The sequence below is a fragment of the Homalodisca vitripennis genome, chromosome 7 (genome assembly GCF_021130785.1).
Source record: "Homalodisca vitripennis isolate AUS2020 chromosome 7, UT_GWSS_2.1, whole genome shotgun sequence".
Classification (NCBI taxonomy): Eukaryota; Metazoa; Arthropoda; class Insecta; order Hemiptera; family Cicadellidae; genus Homalodisca; species Homalodisca vitripennis.
This window is the reverse complement of record NC_060213.1, coordinates 34381966-34404680: the sequence shown is the minus strand read 5'-3', so window position 1 is coordinate 34404680 and position 22715 is coordinate 34381966.

Sequence of the window (22715 nt, the reverse complement as noted above, 5' to 3'; positions counted from 1 at the left end):
AGAATTTTGGAGTGCCCGCCACCTTCGTCTCAGACAACGGCACACAATTCGTGTCGAGGGAGTTTCATCGCTTCTGTTTTGGGCATGGAATCAAACATGTTACGACATCTCCTTACTACCCCCAGCCTTCTCATGCTGAGCGGTTCAACCGCAATCTCAGAGCCGCCCTCATCGCTTATCACGCTGAGAAACAAACTACCTGGGATGAAAACCTGAGCTGGCTTCAGTTAGCCTTCAATTCTGCTCTTCACGAAAGTCATGATTCCACGCCTTTCCAGGTCATGTTTAGTCGTCCTCCTTCTGATCCCTTGTCTAATCTCTGGAGTCTGGATAGTCTTCTACCAGTGCCTGGTACTCCCAATGTGAGTGACACTTGGGAAGCAGTCAGGGTTAAGCTCCTACAGTCTAGGGAAAGGGTGAGGAGAAAATTCAATAAGGGACGTATTGCTAACCCCTTCCAGGTGGGGGATCTTGTCTTTTGTAAGGCCCACCCGGTCAGTTCGGCCGTGGATAAACGGGCAGCAAAACTTTGCTATCGGTGGACAGGTCCTCACCGGATTCTTCGTTTTCTCTCCCCAGTTACTGCTGAGTTGGTTGATCCCGTATCGGGGAGGTTGTGGCGGAAGGCCCATGTTTCTCATCTGAAGGCCTTCCGTGGTGATACCTCTGGTCATGCTCTGGATACTGGTGCGGCTGCGGGGGTGTCCGGGGACTGATCACCCCTGGTTTTCTCTGTGGTGTCGTTTTACTCTCTTTCTGTTTTCTTCTTTCTCCAAGAGAGGCGCCTCTCAAAATTTTTCAGGAGGACCGTGTTTTGTCTGCCTCCTGCTCAGGACTTCGTTTCCTGTTAGGGTTCTCGACTTCCCGTATCCTGTGCCAGAGCTTGTTGGTTCTTCTTTCAGTGGGGGAGAGGTTTTGTTTGGGGTTGCACCCTTTTTAGTGGGGGAGGTTGAGCCGGGGCTCAGTTTGGGCAATTTATTTTTTGTCTATTATTTGCCCACCTCGGCCACTCTTGTCAGTCGGTGGGGGAGTCACTCCGTCAAGTATTGATTTTCTGCCTGGTTGGACTGATTGGTTGAGGTCAGCTGGTTGACCTTGACTAGTTTACCGACCAGCTGTTCACCGGCACCGGCACCGGCTACTGTTCGGAGCGGTCAGACTGTTCGGAGACACGTTCGGAGAAGCTACTGCGTTTGCTGTCTGTTCGCTGCTCTTCCCGTTCCACATGGCTGGCTAATTCTCCGACTTTCGGCAGGGTCCCCGTGAGTGCCGTCAACGGAATGGTGCGGCGAGTCTGCCCACAGCACTGAAGCCAACTGAATGCCCGCGCCCTGCCAGCGCTATTGGACCGGCATCCAACCGGAGTGTAGTGCTCCCATTCTTTTCTTATGGAACAAGGTTGGATCAAAAATGTTTTTTTACTTCTTATACTGAACTTGCGAGGACTGGGGTGCGGGGAGCGCTGCCAGATGTTAGATCTGGAGGAGGGCCAGTACCTAGCCAGTATTTATTTAGTTAGTTACATGACCTGAAGGGGAGGATTTCATCTTTAATTCGGATTCGTGGAGGCAACTAAGCCCCCGCCTCCTTCGAAAATTGGCTTTAAATATATATTTTTTTAATTTTCGGCTACAAACTTGAAACAAAATTACTTTTCAAAAATAGTGGGCCTAGAAATTCTACAACCTTTTTCCTCCCCTCAGTTCATAAAAAATTACCTGTTAAAATTTTTAGATTTACTACTGCCGTACCTGAAATTGTTATTTATATATCAAATTTCTATATTATATTATTTATTTATTATGTTATTTATTTCTATTTATTATGTTATTGTCTATATTGGAATTTTATCTGTTGTTATTTAGTTCTTAAGTTACACGGTGCACCGTGGTGCTGCAGTAATTGTATTTTGCATGAAAATGTTGCCACCTCATTAATTATATATCATTTACTCGAATTCTTGTCTCTCTTTGTCTCTCTTCCCACTAGTGGCATGTGATTTTTTTTTTTTATGATTTGCTCCGAGTTTGGGAGGGGCGCGCTTCCGGGACCTCCTGTTATTTTTCGCTAACTCGGAACAATGTACATTTAGTTTGTATTTAGCTTTTTGTAATTTTAGTCAGAGTCACGTTACTTTATTTTTATTATTATCATTTGGTTTACCCTCTGTAAATTAAAATAATCTTTGATAGTATTGAGTTATGAAATAGTGTGTTTTCTGTTGCCTTGACTTCACGTGTTAGAAAACTAGAGCATAGTAGTCTGCATAGATAACACTGCTTGATATATTATCAAGAATGTTAGAATTATGTATATTAAGTAGATTCCGTGGCAGAATTGTTCCCTGAGGTACTGTATTGTGCAAATTTCATTTAAGTACTCTCATAATTACTTAAACATTTTATGAAGCTATATCTGTAGAAAGAACAATTAAAGTTTAAAATATCTCATGTTTCTTTTGTAACAATTTCTAATGAAATATATTGGTGCAAGTACTTCTTACAAACGACAGATACGGAGAATTAATGATAATTCGCCTTTGGCTTCCTTTCACTTATCTATGTTTTTGTAAATATCATAATAATCGTTTATCTAAATTTTACTACATGAGGTATCCTGAAATTTAGTAAATTTGTTACATACAATTGGTTAAATAAAGATGGGTTTAAATTAGTTTGTATTATAAAAACAATAATTAGAATAACACTCTAGGGATAGCGAATATATAGGTGACGTAAAATAATAAAAGTAGGTGTTAAATTAAAAATTTTAAATACATCATAAGAGTAGGGGGAGAAGTCAAATTTATTTTCTTGAAAAGGTGAAATTAAATTTGGAGAACATTCTTCTTTTTATTTCAAAAGGTTCTTAATTAATAAAAGTAGGAGACACAGGATGACTTTAAGATTGAGAAATATAGTGAACTAAATATCAGGCTGGTTTATAGAATGTTCATTTATCCCACCCCTCAACACGCACATGACTCTAATAATGAACACGTCTATTGTCATATCCTTTGTTAGCTTCTGAGCATGGTTAGCATAATGACGAGTGAAGGTTAACAGAATCATTTTTGTTGTAATAATTATGTAACGATAGAAAATTGTAGAAATTCCATTTTAATTTCGATTATCCACCTTCAATGATAAACTCTAGGCGTATTGTGGCATAAATATAAATATTTGGAAAATTTTTTCAATTATTGCGGGAATACATGTCTGCTTCCAAAAATAAATGTAATAAATATGCAAGAACAGTTTACGCGTATGATCCACAATAAGTTCTTAACATATAATCAAAAATTCTTAAAATACCTTCTTCTTGATTGGTGGATTCACTGTCTTGAGTTGCATGCTATACAAATATATATTATCATATACAGTATAGTATACGTATGTTTTGTAAAGTTTCATAGTTACACAGCTTTTATGAATTGGGTTTTAGGAAGCGAATTGCTACGCTTAATTTAATGACTTAGTTTTTAAGAAAGCAATACTCCCATTATGCGTTTGTGTCTCTATTTGTGATGTGTATGTGAATGTGCGTGCGTGTGTGTGTGTGTTTGTAATTTTAGTTTTAAAGCAAAGTAACACAGTCATAAAGGTTTTAAACATAAGGTAAATATTCAGTAATAACAATTCTTCGACTCAAATAATTAAAATACCAAAATGAAACTTATGTTCTCAAATTTAGTGATATGCAGTTCCTATATGGTACTAATAACTTGCATGAGTCTATATTCCACTTCTACCCAAGCATTGTCATGACAAACTGTTCCCTGCTATTACTTTAGATAGTTCATGCTTCATTTCTTTGCAATTTACGATGACTGAGACTGTTTCACTTCAGCCCAGCTATACGAGGTAACCAATATTAGTCTTTTGTGTATGTTAATCCAATACTTTTGAAGGAGACAGAGGATCACACAGTATTAATGAATTGGACTATTACCAAATATGTAAGCTGATAATTTAAAACGTATTATTTTTATATTTAATAGTTTATTGGAGTACGCTCATAAATAATCGTAGCTTACTTTGGATTTCCAATAATTGATTTATCCATATCACTAATTATTCAGGTAGTATTATCGATATAATTCTTTCCAGGTAACGAAGTTTTAACAACGAAGCGATGAATTATAAACCAAATATAAAGAGTATTCCTTTGTAAGAAAATACAGCTACCATAATAAATACTAGCATGTAAATGCTTGTATGCATATAAAAGGTTTGTTACCTGTCTCGATATCTAGAAAATAAACTGACCTATAGAGTTGAAACATTCCATGAGATTGTATTACTATATAAGGAGCATTGAGTTAGGTGATGATATATGTTAGTCCTTGCATCATCTCCTGAACGATATCGAAGATATCTTCATTGTCATTATGAGTGACCATGTTACGTCATTTTAGCATGTTACATTAACACAAGAAGGCTATAAGAAATAAATTAGATCTAGACTTACAGTTCTTGCAACTTTATCGACGCCTGCCAGTTGATGCGTGGTGTGTCTTACTCCTTCCTTCTTCATGATTAGTCTAGATGAGTAAACGTCTGTCAACTAATACTCAAAATTAATCCTTGAATTAAAAAAATATATTTGAAAGATTACAATGGCAATGCCTAAAAACAGCTCTTATTACACATTGGTGTCGTCATTGAATTTAAAAAAGTAAAAATTAATCTTACACAAAGGCAGTTCAATATTAAATGTCACTACAACCACTTGAAAATTATCTCACACTTAAAACTATCTCTCCTGGGATTAAACAAATTACGTACTTTGAAGACTCTTGGAGCAATTGGAAAAACTTATAAATATTACTAAATGTAAAGAATACATAATATTTAAAAAAGGCATTTTTATAACCCAAGGTTTCCTTATCAGGCGACTCCTCAAATAAATATTGACACAATTTTGATTACAAGTAAAATACCGTATGGTGTAAATATGTAAATACAAAGATTTTGGAAATATTCAGCCAGTATGCAAAATTAGATATGGCTATTGTGTAATTTATGAATAAATTAAGAGGAAAGAATATATATATATATATATATATATATATATATATATATATTTCTTTTGATTCAACGTTATATTCTATACTGGAATACAAATCAAGTAATATATTACAATTTAATTTCAGGCTGTACATTAAAAGACATGAGTAAGGCACATCACGTGTCACCTGACAGAACTTAAAAAAATTTAACTTTAAAACATTTAATTCTCATAGGCTTCATGTTTCATTGAAACTGTTAAAATAAAATATCATGGTTTTGCATAATAGCAATTTACAAAATGTTCACTAGTGTTCAGTCAAACACATGGTGTGAAATGCATCATCCTCGAACTTAATGCTCTTTGTATAGAAATAAAATCTAACGAAATGTTTGAAGTCATTAAGTAGATTTATTTTCGAGAAACCTTGAGGAAAGACATATATACAGGTAAAAAATCTCAGTTTTGCTAGTATTTGTTGTTGTAGCTATATTTACTTGAGGAGGAATACACTTTATATTTGATTTATAATTCATAGCTTCAATATTAAATGTTCGTTTCTTGGAAACGAGGTTCCTGTATATCCTGTATATTACTTATATGCAATCCAAGTAAAATGTATTTCTGATATGCTAGTACATTTTATCAATCTGTTGTGTTAAACGTTTCAAGTTCCAAAGTAATTCTAGGAAAGAAAACAGGAAAACATTCGTGTTACAGAAAATACATTATAGCTTGTAATACCTCAAGAATTAGTGATATGGGTGAATCAATGATTATAAATCCATACAAGCTACATTTATTTATGAGGTACTCAAATAAAATATTAAGGATTAAAATAATCAATTTCAAATTATCAGTTTATACCTATTTGGTAATGATCCAATTCCATCGTGTGTAATTTTTCTCCCCTTCAAAACTATTTGATTGGCATACACGAAAGGTAAATATTGATCATCTCGTATACCTGGGCTGCAGTGAAATCTCAGTCAGCGTAGATAACGAAGGTGTGTCCGATTGGAGTGACGTACTCCCAAAATTATAACAAGCTCCAATATTGAGCTACAACAATTGTTAACTCTCAATAATATAATAAGATATGACTATCAATAAGTTTACCTTGCAAAAATCGCATATTTCACAGAACAAAATAACTGTCGTAAGCGTTATACTTTTAATGTTTCATACAGTAAAGTAATAAATATTTCCCAATTCTCAAGTGGTGAGTATATCTGCACATTCGATGTGCCAGGTCAAGTGGAAAATATCGGCAGTACGTGAGACGACTTCTTATAACGAGCTTCTCGTAATGCCTCAATATAACATGTCATACAATTCATATAGGTGCAGACTGCAGGAGCAATTTATAATATCAAAAAGTATTCATGGATTATAATTTCACATTATATTTTAACATAGTCTTCGTTGTTTTAGACTATATTTCCATTAACCAAAATAAAATAAAATAGAACTCAGTGGATATAATAGTACATCCAATATTTCTGCTATTTAAAAATAAATTTTATTCAGTCCGCTATTAATTTCCCGTGTACTTTTAGAATACAACAAATTAGCATTCATTCAAAGTGAAATGAATTAAGCTGTGTTCTTCATTTATATTACACAAACATAGATCATACTTCAGATCTTGTTTATATACTTGAAAGTTTTCGATATCACCCTTGTTCTGCCATAAGCGTTCACAATATATAGCATTACAATGATATTACTCTATGTTCGTGAACGTTTTATGTCGCCTTCTCAATGTACAAAAAATGTTAAGACAAAACAATGAACCGTTAAATGTACCAAGCATAAAAACGTACAACCTAATCTATGAAACAAAAGTCAAAGTACATTGTGAATGCGTTGCAAATTGTACGCGCTCGTAAAATTTCAGAATGATCATAAGACGGTAATCAATAATAATACTCGGGTTGGAATACTTAGTTAATTATTTTAACTTAAATTTGTGTCGAAGTTTAAAATAGCTTTGGAATATTAGAATATAAAATAGGGCGCACTTACAACTTTATTTTTTTCCATCCAGAAGCCTTGACCCCTCGCGCCCTAGTAGATTTCTTTAACCAACCTTCAATATGCTAAACAGGCTATATTGTATTGAATATTTCACAGTAAAAATTACTCAATACTGTAACGTTACACTTTAAATGAGTTACAAATTAAGTCAATTACTTATTGTTAATCGAATTATTTAATATTTAATTCAAATGATATTGTAGCGTGTTTGACCTGTTTAAAATTAACGAGACAAGTTTTTCAAAATAAAAGCAATACCTATATAAAGAATCACAATGATTGCTTAACATATCTAACTATTTCGTTTTATAAAATCCCTTTTTTAGAAATTGATTTTGGAATATTTATAATAAATACTTATTTACTAATTTATTTTGAACACATCCATATCTAGTGTATAATATGTCATAAAAGTTTGTTCGAATACTATTCCTAATAAATTTTCTCTAAAGTCTTTGTTTGCCGTAACATTAAAAACTAGTATTGCTTTGTATAAGATGAAAGCTTCATATCATTCCTAATATAGATAAGTAGTAAAAGAATAATATCACTTTTGACTTACTAACTTTAAAACTTTAAACATTTTCTAGATGTTTACCAATATAAAAACCTCAAGGTTTCTTGATATTCTCGTTATATAAAAAATTCAGCCTGCAGTTGAAGTACTGAATTGCTCAACTTGCTACCAGACACAAAGAAATTCAAAAGTGAAGCAGACACCACTGAAAAGCGATTGCTCAGGAAATTGGAGGCGGAAACGTGACGCGATGTTCCGCCGATCCAGGTAAAGTTCTTTAAGCGGCTCGTAGAATTTAGATATCATTCTAAATGTATCAATTATGAATGTAATAAAATATGCCATGTTTGATTGCAATGTTTTTGACTAGTGTTAGATTACAATAAAAATAAAGTGTCTTGGTTTTTTGTATTGTTTATTCTGTTAGTACATCGCAAGGTTTGTGAAGAGGAGAATGCATTGTAGGGAAAATCTAGCTAAAGATTGCTACGCTAAATCTTTTCTCCTTGCTAACTATACAAGAGTACAATTACTATATTACTATGTGTTATCTCTAGCACAAGTGTACATTATTGTAATAATTTTTAAGTTAATATAGTTATAAATGTTGAATGACTAAAACAATTCTAACATTTAAAAGAGAAACGCAGTAATGAACTATATTTTAGTCCGTTAACACTACTTATAGAATGTTGAACTAACAAGCAAAGTGGGAATCAGAGTTTACAGAAAACTTAAAGCTTCAGAATTAAATGTTTCCCTAGATTCACAATGGTAATTCTGTTACCGTCACAATGCACAAGATTGCTGTCTAAGCTCTACTTAATCCATACTACTTTATGTCACAATAAATTTTGACTGTGTTTCATACAGTGGGTGTGACATACCAAGCCATGACTCAAATAGGAACATTATACTTTTAATTTAGTGCTTGAAAACCAAACTAAGTTATGCACTTATTTAATTCATGTAACAACTCATATAAATTCATCGTGAGTTTTAGTTATAACGGAAATCAGTAAAAAATATCAAAGTCATGATAATATCTTAAAAATACATAATAAAAAAAACTGCACGATTTATTTTTTAAATAACTTCCCATATAGTTGTTAATTATATATAATGTAAAAATAATGGTTTATAGCAGTGATTAAGAATCATTATATTGCAATATTGGATAGTATTTACGTAATCTACATGAAGATGCTAGGGAAGAACTCACTAATCAATGTATTACTTAATATTGATCGATTCAGTGAAATCTTAAGAAGATTACCAACACTTACATTTCAATAAAGTTCTTTGAATTCAACGTAATGTACACAATTAAATTATTATATCATTGTTCACATTAGTATATTACATAATTTATTTAGTCAATAATAAGTTGCAATATTAATGAACTAATTAAATGTTCCGATGAATCATACGTTATACTTGGTACACGTGAATTATTAACTCCTTGTACAACCCAAACTTTTTATTCATATCTTTACATATTACAAACAACCGTATAGTAAAGATTATAAAAAAGTAATGGATGTAATTTAAAATTGAATTATTATTTTTAAATATAATAAATAGTTGTGCTGACTACAGAATATGATGATTAGAGCCAATCCTAACAGATTTATATTGGTATCATGCAATAATTATTAAAATACATATGGAAATATGAAAATACTAACGACAGACCTGATCAGATATAACGTAACTTCATAGAAGCAAAAGCACCATACCAATAAATAAGGTACAAAGTACATTTACAATGCTAAGGTATACTATTATTCATAAACCATATAGTGCCTCTTTGAGTGTGTGTGTGTGTTTTCTACTCAATTATGAAACACTACTCAATTTTACATGGAAATTCTTTACGTCCTTACCAAACAGGTCAATTAATTTTTGAAAGTTTTTGCATGCTATGCCCCACTAGTCTTGAATCTCCCTTTTTAGCTTAATAAGCACATATTAAGAGTTTAAATAACCCCTTAAATAACAAATAATAAGTATAATAGATTTCACACTTAAGTAGGTGATAATGAATGTTTGTTGTTATGTCTGTCAAAGTCAGTTGCACTTCGCAAAAGCCATGTTCACGCAGAAGTTTTTCTTTGTCTGATTTTGTATTTATTTTGACTTTCATGAACTAGGGAGAAGTAAATGAAACGATTAATTACGTCATATATACGTTAACAAGAATAAGCTATGGACTTCGGTTTTAATCTACCTCCAGACTTAGAATCTCTACATATTGGCCTAGAAAAGTTAAATTCGTAATGAAATCTTTAGAGCGACTTATTAAAGCGTCAAATATTGGAGATTCGAACATTTCAAAGGTACTTATAAAGAAACAATTTTACTTTTCAAATTGAAGGCTCCATCAACTTAATTCTAAATTGGTCAAGAGATGGGAATTTCTTTTACTGGATATAAATTATCTCAGGACTGTTCTTAATGCCATTTACAAATATTGTGTTCCTTGTGTCCCCTTAAAAAAATGAAATTTCCTTCGAAGGAGTGGGTAACTGCTAGTAAACGTGTGTATTATTTGCTAGTTATATTTAGCTTCGTTGAATAACTGGAATAATTTCTTTGGAATTTATATTCTCGGCACAGAGAAAATAATGAACCGATTAAGTAATTTGGACCTACCGTGCTATATAACGAACACTTCTCTCACTGGTGGAACTAACAGCGTGTCCCTGCCTGCCTGTCTGTCTGGTTTCTCCTGATCAACCCCTGACGCTTAACCCATCAATATACCATCGGATTCAATCTACAAATGATATTCTCCATTAGAAGTAGCTCAGCTCTTTCTTCTCGTTTTTGTTTAAGCTGGAACTGTCCGGCCGATTAAGTGGAAGAAGTAGTCTATGTTCTCTCTACCAACGTGTGTGGGTACATAACCCCCTCTGTATGACTCCTTGGCTGAAGCAGTGCCTTCTAGATTCTAATTACATTATGAGCGATATGTCAACAGTACTTCCGTTCCGTTTGCTCGTGTGCACAGAAACCCTTATTGAACGCGTTGCAGTAGTATTACCGCTTTGAACTTTGTCTCGTGTAATAAACACATGAATTTCCTCAAAACATGCATCCTACCCTTAAAATAATTAAAGATTTTAAACTTATAATACACAATTAAAAGTATTTACGAAATAAAATATGTAAAAGAGTAATCTATTCGATGTTTAAGGAAAAGATAAATACATATACAATGTGTCCCATATTTCTTTGGACAAAGGTATAGCAAGTGATTGCTCAGGTCAAGAAAATCAAATGTCTCCACATAAACATTGTTCTCCAATGCTTAGTTTCCTATCTGTCTCTGTGCATGTGTTTTTCATATAAGAGTATTAATATATTAAAATATAATAAATTAAACTAAATTTGTCTTTAATTTTTACAATAACAACACCAATTACTAAAAAATCATTAAATTATCTTAAGTATGTTCAAATTGCAGCTTTTTTTTATAAATCCCGAAGTATACAACTGATTTAGAGCAACGTTCCTGTGACAAGACATGGCCTAAATTGAGGTCCTCAGCAAATAGCCAACAATACAAAACTGAATAAAGGGCAGTTTTCAGTGGTGAAATATGATTATCCTGACCTTAGCAATAACTGTTTGTACATTGTTCAGAGTGTTACGGGATACCCTGTACAGACAGTTATACGAAGAACAACAAAATAAATAAATTAAGTATCATGATATAGAGATTTAAAACATTTCCTAATACCCCGTTTTGTAACTTTGCGTTATTTTGTATAAAGGAACAGTTTTATTGCTGTTTTAATGGCATCGAAGGCACCAACGTATGGAGTAACGAAGTTGCTAAAGCCTACTAATTTAGGTTAAACCACAGTTATAGACGACACATGAAAATGGAAAATAGCTTGAAACACTAATTGCAGTAAGTTCAGAATAGTTAGTTAAGTTCAGTTAAGGTCTGGTAATTTAAATTGCGACCAAAAATACAATAAATATAATAACAATACACACAACACAATAATATTAATAATAAACAAAAATATAATCAATATATAATAATTATATATATATATTATATATATATATATATATATATATATATATAATATTAAGTAAAGTGTATGTATTGATGAATTAATTACAATGAATAATAGAACAAGTGAACTACGTAGTAGTGCTTTAGAAAATATCAGAGACACATAACCTAGCCAATATATTATAATATATCAAAATAAATATACACGGTTTTGATTTATGCGTAAATATTACTGTAATGACAGTATGACCGCTCTTTATTGGTTGGATTGACACTAAAATAGTTCTCATTTATAATTTTGTAATTTATAAGGATACACTACATAGAACAAATGTCTTATTTTAATTGTTATTATTTAGTACTGAAATGTAACGTTATTTTTTATACATTTTAATATTGCTCTTTATTTGGTTCGCCCCAGATAACAATGATACATGTGTATATGTGTGTATGTGTGTGTTTTTATGGAACTGGAAAACTACCACCTAATCGTGTATATTTTCACACGAGTAAAAAATAGGAACTCTACTGGAACTCTTAACGCGTTCTAGTGCAACTTTACAAGATTTTGTAAAAGCTTTAAAATGACCGCTGTTTGTTTCGAAAAGAACTGTTAGACCGCAACGTCGTATCAACATGATGTAAGGAATGTAGCATTCAGGTTCTAACATCAGCTAGCGACTTACTTACCTATAAGAATATACTCCTATGTATGTTATTCAGATAAGAAATTATATTCGTATCTTTTAAACAACCATTCTGCTAACATCGATTTGACTTTAAAACGTCTCCATGAAATTCTCTAATTTTTTACTGTAATATGTCACAATCACATTAGTACACATCAGAGAAGTAGGAATACCGGACTGTAGAAAGTACATTAGGAACATCAGAATACGATGCTGTCATCTGTATATCTGTAAAACCACTTGTTGTAATAGGAGTGGTCAGGATATTGACTAACCTCTTATGCCTTGATTTGAAGATACAATAAAACTTATTATCTTAGCGGTAATATCGCTTGTACTGCAAAGGATGATGTTGGAAAATATGCTTGTAATTGATTTTGGTTTTGGAAAAACCTTGATCGTCTTAAATTCATAACACTTTAACATAAGTTCCTTAACTAAAAAAATGTTTATGATTACTGACAAAAGCTGTTTTACCTTCGAAAATATTACTGATTTAAAATGTATTTATTGACATCCAGATTACGTAGAGTTTTCATCTTTGGGGCTATAAAGTTTTGCGTCTAGTAAAAGTTTAATTAGTTAAAATATGTAGTGTTTTATATTATTAAACGCGTATCATTTACTAGTTTTCATAATATACAACAAATATTGTTCATCCTTGATGGATTTTATGAGAGGCTAAAAGTATAATAACAGGATTTCGGGAAACTCCTGTAAAAACACTGAACACATGTAGTCAATATTACAACACTCAAAATATTACAATAAAAATATTATTTTCCAAATAAGGAACACGCAAAGAATTAAAAAGGTGTTTAAGATGGGAAGTGAATTAATTTTGAATATTGCAAATTGTTATGATTTTAGGGAACTCGTTGATTAATCTGAAACCAAATTGTTTCGGAAGATAACAAGACAACGTTAATATGAATTGTTAAATTCTAAATTCCTTTCTAAACTCCAATAGTATTTTATGGTTATTTAAAATAAAAATTCTTAATAATTTTGTAGCACAGATTATTTTTTTTTATTGACTAAAACTAATATACATCATGCACTGGGCTTTGAAGAATTATTATCTAAATTACGATACAGGAAACGGTTTTAAGGTAACAAATGCATTGCTTTAGCTGTTATTATTTTTGTAGTTAAGTGTAAGACTCTCCAGGATCTTACACATACTTGCTAGAGCCAATAACATTACCAACCAAGTCCCGTATTCCTCGCGTACTCCACAGAAGTATTCCCCGTGGCTTACTGTTATGATGAACTCCTCTATACTGCAAATCATATTTTATAATCTAGTGTGGATCCAGTACCATTGCCCTCTTCACACTCCTTGACTATCATCTTACTTTTATGAAAACTACTCAAGATTGCTCATCCTATTTTAAAACTAATTGGTTGTCTATTCTTTCGTCACAGTACATTGTAAGGCTAAAATAGTAGTAATTGTTATTAAAATAGCAGTTTTCCAATATAATTTGTTTTTACAAGGCCTTTCGAACCAAAGGTTTCATCCAGGTAAAGTTCTTTAAGCGGCTCGTAGAATTTAGATGTCATTCTAAATGTATCAATTATGAATTTAATAAAATATGCCATGTTTGATCGCAATGTTTTTGACTAGTGTTAGATTACAATAAAAATAAAGTGATTGGTTTTTTGTATTGTTTATTCTGTTAGTACATCGCAAGGTTTGTGGAGAGGAGAATGCAGTGTAGGGAGACTCTAGCTAAAGATTGCTACGCTAAATCTTTTCTCCTTGCTAACTATACAAGAGTACAATTACTATATTACTACGAGTTATCTCTAGCACAAATGTACATTATTGTAATAATGTTTAAGTTAATATAGTTATAAATGTTGAATGACTAAAACAACTCGAAAAGAGAAACGCAGTAATGAACTATATTTTAGTCCATTAACACTACTTATAGAATGTTGAACTAACAAGCAAAGCGGGAATCAGATTTTACAGAAAATTTACAGTTTCAGAATTAAATGTTTCCTTTGATTCACAATGGTAATTCTGTTACCGTAACAATCCACAAGATTGCTGTCTTAGCTCTACTTAATCCGTACTACTTTATGCCACAATTTTGACTGTGTTTCATACAGTGGGTGTGACATACCAAGCCATGACTCAAATAGGAACATTACTCTTTTAATTTAGTGCTTGAAAACCAAACTAAGTTATGCACTTATTTAATTCATGTAACAACTCATATACATTTATCATGAGTTTTAGTTATAACGGAAATTAGGAAAAAATATCAAAGTCATGATAATATCTTAAAAATATATAATAAACAAAAACTGCACGATTTAATTATTTAACTAACACCTAATATAGTTGTGAATTATTTATAATGTAAAAATAATGGTTTATAGTAGTAGTTAGGAATCATTATATTTCAATATTGGGTAGTATTTACGTAATAAACATCACGATGCTAGGTAAGAACTCACTAATCAATGTATCACTTAATATTGACCGATTCAGTGAAATCATAAGAAGATTACCAACCCTGATTTTTCAATAAGGTTCTTTTACTTCAACGTAATGTACACATTTTAATTATTATATCATTGTTCACATTGGTATATTACATAATTTATTTAGTCCATAATAAGTTGCAATATTAATGAACTAATTAAATGTTCCGATGAATCATACATTATACTTGGTACACGTGAAATTATTAACTCCTTGCACAACCCAATCTTTTTATTCATATCTTTACATATTACAAACAACCGTATAGTAAAGATTATAAAAAATAATGGATGTAATTTAAAATTGAATTAATATTTTTTAAATAAAATAAATAGTTGTGCTGCCTACAAACTATTATGATTAGAGCCAATCCTCACAGATTTATATTGGTATCATGCAATAATTATTAAAACACATATGGGAATATGAAAATACTAACGACAGACCTGGTCAGATAAAACGTAACTTCATAGAAGCAAAAGCACCATACCAATAAATAAGGTACAGAGTACATTTACAATGCTAAGGTATACTATTATTCATAAAACATATAGTGCCTCTTTGAGTGTTTGTGTGTGTTCTACTCAATTATGAAACACTACACAATTTTACATGGAAATTCTTTACGTCCTTACCAAACAGGCCAATTAATTTTTGAAAGTTCTTCCATGCTATGCCCCACTAGTCTTAAAACTCCCTTTTTAGCTTAATAAGCACATATTAAGAGTGTAAATAACCCCTTAAATAACAAATAATAAGTATAATAGGTTTCACACTTAATTACACTTTAGTAGGTGATAATGAATGTTTGTTGTTATGTCTGTCAAAGTCAGTTGCACTTCGCAAAAGCCATGTTCACGCAGAAGCTTTTCTTAGTCTGATTTTGTATTTATTTTGACTTTCATGAACTAGGGAGAAGTAAATGAATCGATTTATTACGTCATATATACGTTAACAAGAATAAGCTATGGACTTCGACTTTAATCTACCTCCAGACTTAGAATCTCTACATATTGGCCTAGAAAAGTTACATTCGTAATGAAATCCTTAGAGCGATTTATTAAACGTCAAAATATTGGAGAGTCGAACATTTCAGAGGTACTTATAAATAATCAATTTTACTCTCCAAATTGATGGCTCCATCAACTTCATTCTAAATTGGTCAAGAGATGAGAATTTCTTTTATTGGATATAAATTATCTCAGGACTATTCTTAATGCCATTTACAAAAATTGTGTTCCTTGTGTCCCCTTAAAAAATTAAATTTCCTTCGAAGGAGTGGGTAACTGCTAGTAAACGTGTGTAATGTTTGCTAGTTATATTTAGCTTCGTTGTCTAACTAGAATAATTTCTTTGGAATTTATATTCTCGGCACAGAGAAAATAATGAACCGATTAAGTAATTTGGACCTACCATGCTATATAACGACCGCTTCTCTCACTGGTGGAACTAACCGCGTGTCCTTGCCTGCCTGTCTGTCTGATTCTCCTGATCAACCCCTGACGCCCAACCCATCAATATACCATCGGATTCAATCTGAGAATCTGAGAATCTGAGCAGTCGTTATCAGTCAGCCGAGCTGGAAGGTCGCAGAGATAAGCGCTCCGTACAGCTAGAGTAGACCGTGTTTCTGCCTGCCTGCCCGCCCGTTCCGACCTGCGAGTGTCTGCCTCGATATCTGTACTTCCGAACATTTGGGTGTAATATATTTCTATTATTTATATTCTGAAATACTTGTTCTGCGATTTTTGGAGTGTGAGTGGATTTCAATCTATTTATAATGTTGTGTTCAAAGTGTAACGAGGCATTTTCGAAGCCTTCGGAAATGGCAAAGTGCGCAGAGTGCAAAGCCGAATTTCACCCCGGGTGTTGCCGAATTCGCACGGTTGCTAAACTTAAAGGATTGATCGCGAGTGGCGCTGTGTGGCAGTGTGAAGACTGTAGCAAAGACACGGCATCCGTGGGAAGTAAATCGGACTCTGAGGACCCCTCTATGCTCAGTCTACTGAGGAGTATACAGAATCAGATCGCAGAAGACAATAAGACGTTTAAGGCGAGCTTCAGTGGTCTTGAGCGGAGCATGTCCGTGATCCAAGACTCTCTTGCCGCGGTGACCGCTAGAATGTCTGTGGTCGAAGAAGAGAATAAAATTCTTTAAAGAACAGTGTATAGAGTTAAGGAGTGAAAACTCTAAACTTTCGAAGAGGGTGAGGGACGCCGAGTGGAGTATCATCGAGCAAGATCAATACTCTAGAATGGCGAATCTTGAAATCCGCGGTGTTCCACAGACGGGAGGAGAGGACGTCTACGCCATCCTGGAGGCAATATCTGGAGCGCTCGGAGTTCCCTTTGAGAGACAAGACATCTCTATTGCTCACCGTCTTCCGGGACCTAGAGATCGTCGCTTCCACCCATCAATCGTGGTCCAGTTTGCACGTCGAACTACAAGAGCTGACTGGTTGGCCTCGGCCAAGAAGAAGAGGATCCAGACGACAGACCTGTACACTTCGTTTACCCCGGGACCTGTGTTCATCAACGAACACTTGACTCAGCACAACAAGGCTGGAGTCAGAGCCAAATCCCTGGCCTACGCCTGGAGTAAGGACGGCAAGGTGTTCGTCCGGGTGACGCAGGACTCACGTGCCATCCGGATCTACCGCAGCATCCAGGAGCTGGATGGACTCGACCACCACCCGCAGGCTCAGCCTGCTCCGCACAGCGACACCAAGTAAAAATATATCTTTCCTGTAAGCTACATTTTTGTTCTCTTAAAAATTTAGATACATTTATGAATACCAGAGTTAAATAGTTTAACAATTTCCAAATAAAGGTGTTTATTAATGTCATTAAAAACAAGGTGGAAATAGTATAGGCTAAGTTTGTTTCATTTTAATATAAGTAATATTTCATTTTATCTATAATGAGATGAGTTAAAAACTTATTTTCTTGTTATACATTTTAAAGGATCATTATACCAAATTAAATAGACACAAAACTGTCCTGACATCATTTAGAATTACTTCTTGTTATTTATACATAATAAAATAATATATAAGCTAGTAAAATGTCAATGCAATAATTTATAAAAGTAAAGCATCTTTGTCTATACCTATTTAACATGATAGGTTCATATCAATTAGAAGTTTATTTCAGTTTAAATAGAAGAAGTGTTTTTAAGTTAGTTTTTTAACAATACTTATTATAATTTATTACAATCACAATCGTTATTTTTAAATGTTGTTTGTAGTCAAGATTAGACCTTGTTTTAAGTTAAGTTTAAAAGATTAATGAGATCTTCTGATTAAAATTTTTATTCGTAATAAAAGTTAAAATTTTACTTTTCCTTATTATACCAGGTAAATTATGAGTTTATAATTATAATTTTTATAGAGTTTATAATTATATATGAGTATATAATTAAATTTGTTTTGAAAATATTAACAAACCATGTATACTTATAAGTGTGTCTATAGGTGTATGTATGGCTGTGTGTGTGTGTGTGTGTGTGTGTGTGTGTGTGTGTGTGTGTACGTGTGTGTGTGTGTGTGTGTGTGTGTGTGTGTGCGTGCGCGCGTGCGTGTATGTATACAGCTATAGATTGTATGCTTGTCACTGTTACAAAGATACAACATTTATTTAAGTAATTTTTCTTCATTTTAGCTATGTATTCCGTTTAAATAAAATAACTTAAATTTTGCAGTTATAAAACCGTTATTTCACAATTTTATTTGTATAGATTACTTGCTGTAGTTAGAACATTTGAACTGTAAGTTAAAATATTAGTCTTCATTTTCATACTGTTTGAAGGAGTTGTTACAATATCTTAAAAACAAATCAATATTATTTTGACAATATGTACATGTATGTGCATATGTATGCACGTTTGTGTATGTGTGAGTGTGCTCGTGAGTGTAGATGTGTATATATTTGTTTTATTACGTATATAGCTATAATTTGGATGATTATTACAGTTGTAAACTAACAGCGTTTATTTTAAATTTTCTTCAATGTCTTATGCTATATTATTTTATATGATATAATATGATAATATTGCTATCTTAAACTTATAATCATATTAGGGCGGGCAGGCAGCCTGTGATAATAATGATTGATGACAGTGGTGATAATGATTTACCAAAGGAATGTTTAGAGATTGATAGCCCACTTAAATTTAAAGATTTCTACAGTTTTACGGAGAGTAACAGGGTTATCAGTAGTAACATTAACTTTTTCCATTCTAATATTAGAAGTTTTTCTAAAAACTTTGATGAGTTAAAGGTATATTTGAGTTTGATAGTAAGCAATGTAGATGTAATTGTTCTAACGGAGTGTTGGCTGAAGGAGGGGGAGGAGGGAGTGAACATTGAGGGGTTTGACCTTGTACTGAGTGATAAATTACGGAACCAGAATGACGGCGTCATTGTTTATGTAAATAAGAGACTTTCTGCAGTTACATCACAAGCTACTTTGGGTGACGTTTACGGCATTTCACTTAACTTCACTTACCTAAATACTCATTACAACATTTTGGCACTATACAGAACATTTGACAGTGACGTTGGTAGTTTTATAGATGGTCTCGACAGCTATTATAACAATGTAGAACGTAATAAAAAATGCATTTTACTTGGAGACATGAATATTAACCTTTTTGCACCTGACGATATTACTAACAGATATTTAAACTGCCTTATTGGTCATGGACTTGTACAATGTGTGGACAAAGCGACTCGGGTGACGGAGCACAGCACGACCTGCCTGGACCACGTGTTTGTGAGATACAACGACATGCAGAGTGTGCAGGCCGCCGTGCTGCACACCGCCGTCACTGACCACTACAGCACCGGCCTCAGGATCACAGTCCACGCGACTGCCACTGACACACCACTAGCACCGATTACGTATACTGACGAAAAACTGTTTACCGAGTGTCTTATCACCTCAAACTGGGATCCCGTCCTGAATTGTTATGATGTCAACGAATGTTCAGCCAATTTTTCGGGCGTGATTACTGAATCTTTATCTATCGCTAAAAAAGAAATAAAACATCCCACAACACGGAAGAAAAAAACTTAAGCCATGGATTTCCAATGACTTAGTAAACTTGATTCGTAAAAGAGATAAAATTAGTAAAATCTTAAAAAAACAACCTTTTAATCGTGAACTTAGAACTTATTATAATATGTTAAGACGTGATTTAAGCAACTCAATAAAATCTACAAAGCGGGATTACTATAGAATGAAATTAAATGACTGTAGAAAAAATGCTAAATTGTTTTGGGGAATTATTAACGAATTAATTGGGAGGAATAAATGTAGGGATAACTTTCCTATTCAAAGATTTCTACCAGGTGCACCTATATTGAGCAAGGAGGTTTTAAAACAGGTTGCCAATGATTTCAATGATTTTTTTTCGGCTGTTGGCAAAACCCTGGCCGACGAGATTGATTCAGGGGGGGATCCGGTGGTACGTGACTCTGATTACTGGCTGAACACTGAATTCTCACTACAGACTGTGACTGAACATGACGTAATACGCCAGGTCAATGGCCTGAGGGGTGGATCCGCACCGGGGATGGACGGGGTCTCGGCTAACCTCTTCAAGGCTAATATCCATGTTATTTCTCAACAGTTAACACATTTAATTAACTTAAGTATCTCAACTGGTGTATTTCCCGATAATTTTAAGCTAGCAAAAATCTTTCCTCTTTTCAAATCTAATGAATTTACAAACAAAAACAACTTCCGTCCCATCTCATTGTTAAGCGTTTTCTCTAAGGTTTTAGAACGAATAGTTAAGGATCAACTCGTCTCATTTTTACAAAACCATAACATTTTATGTGAGTGTCAGTATGGATTTAGGCCGGACAAAAGTATCAATGACGCATTATTTGATATCAACAGAGATTTAAACAAAAGTATTTAAAAAAATAATAGGTGCATGCTTGTTTTTTTGGATTTAAAAAAAGCATTCGACTCTGTGGATCGCACTATTTTGTTAACAAAATTAGAAATGATAGGAGTCCGCGGCATTGCGCTAGCGTGGTTCCGCGGCTACCTGAGCGAGAGGCGACAGGTTGTGTCCATCTGCGGAGAGAACAGTGATCCTCAAAATGTGGATTATGGTGTGATTCAAGGTAGTACATTGGGACCTATTTTGTTTTTAATATATATAAACAATATTTCTAAACTAAATCTGTATGGAAAACTCTTTTTGTTTGCGGATGACAGCTTAATTTTTATTTCTGGTAACAACTGGATGGAAGTACAGGAAAAGGCTACAAACGACTTAATGATTTTGAAAAAATGGTTAGATCAAAATTTTCTCTCACTAAATATATCTAAGACAAAATTTCTACCTATTTCTTTGAACAATAATTCAGATTACAATTTAAATAGTTTGAGAATTCATCAATGCGGCAATTCTGCAAATTTAACATGTGGATGTAAAAGTATTGAACGTGTTACAAGTTACAAATATCTAGGTGTAATTTTCGATCATAGCCTTAAATGGTCTGATCATATAGCCTATATTCAAGCAAAAGTAAGAAAATATATTTTCGCTTTCAGAAGATTAAGTGATGTTTTAAATGAAAAGGAAATTAAAATAACGTACTGCGCTTATGTCCAATCTCTTCTTACATTTGGTAACATTGCTTGGGGCGGTGCATTAAAATCAGTTTTGGAGCCCCTTTACATAACACAAAAATGTATCTTAAAAGCAGGATTAAGGAAAAATAAGCGTTATCCTACTGACACTCTTTTTCACGAATCTTCACTCCTTTCTTTGCGACAGTTGTACATAAAGTATCTTTTAATTCATATTTATAAATATTACAACATAATTTTCCCAGAAACATCATATTCTTATAATACCAGGCATGCAGTTAATGTCGGTATACCTGTTACAAGGTTAGTTAAATTATTTTCAATAACAAATTCCTTTTATATATCCCATGTATTATTCAGAAACATTTGCAAAAACTTCAGTCACTTCAAATTATTCGAATCAACTTCAATTTCAATTTTTAAGAAAAACGTTAATTTTTTCCTTCTACAGATTGGCCTCGAGGGAGCCGAGGCCCTAATCTTATCAGAATATGGGCGGGCTTGACCTTGGTCCTTTCTCTCACCCCTCCCCCCTCCGATATCATCTGTCATTCATCTACATTTCAAAGTGATAACTATTTCAAATAAATTATATATAAATTTTTTGGTCGGTTTGTTTAATTTAATTTATTATTGTTATTGTTGCTCTTTCGTTTGCGTCTGAACCATACCCGGCAAAACAAACTAACATTAATTTCTGTAAAAGATAGCGTCTCTAGCCTACGGACAGGCTGCTTGCCCATGTAGGCTAATTTCCTACAAATATATATTAAGAAATTACAATGTTTAAAATGTCATTGTTAACAAAAATTTGCAAACGCATTTTTAATCTCTGTACCTATAAGAATATTGTGGAAATAAATTTATATTTCATTTCATTTCTTCATTAGAGGTAGCTCAGCTTTTTTTCTTCTCGTTTTTGTTTAAGCTGGAACTGGCCGGCCGATTAAGTGGAAGGAGTGGTCTATTTTCTCTCTACCAAGGTGCGTAGGTATACAACCCCCTCTGTATGACTCCTTAGCTGAAGCAGTACCTTCTAGATTCTTATTCCATTATGAACGATATGTCAACAGAACTTCCGTTTGCTCGTGTGTACATAAACCTTTATTAAGACTAACACTCTTCACTTATTGAACGCGTTGCAGTAGTATTACCGTTTTGAACTTTGTCTAGTGTGCAATATACACATACATTTCCTCCAAACATGCATACTACCCTTAAAAAGTTTTAAGATGTTAAACTTATTATATGCAATTAAAAGTATTTACGAAATAAAATATGAAAAAGAGTAATCTGTTTAATGTTTTAGCAAAATAA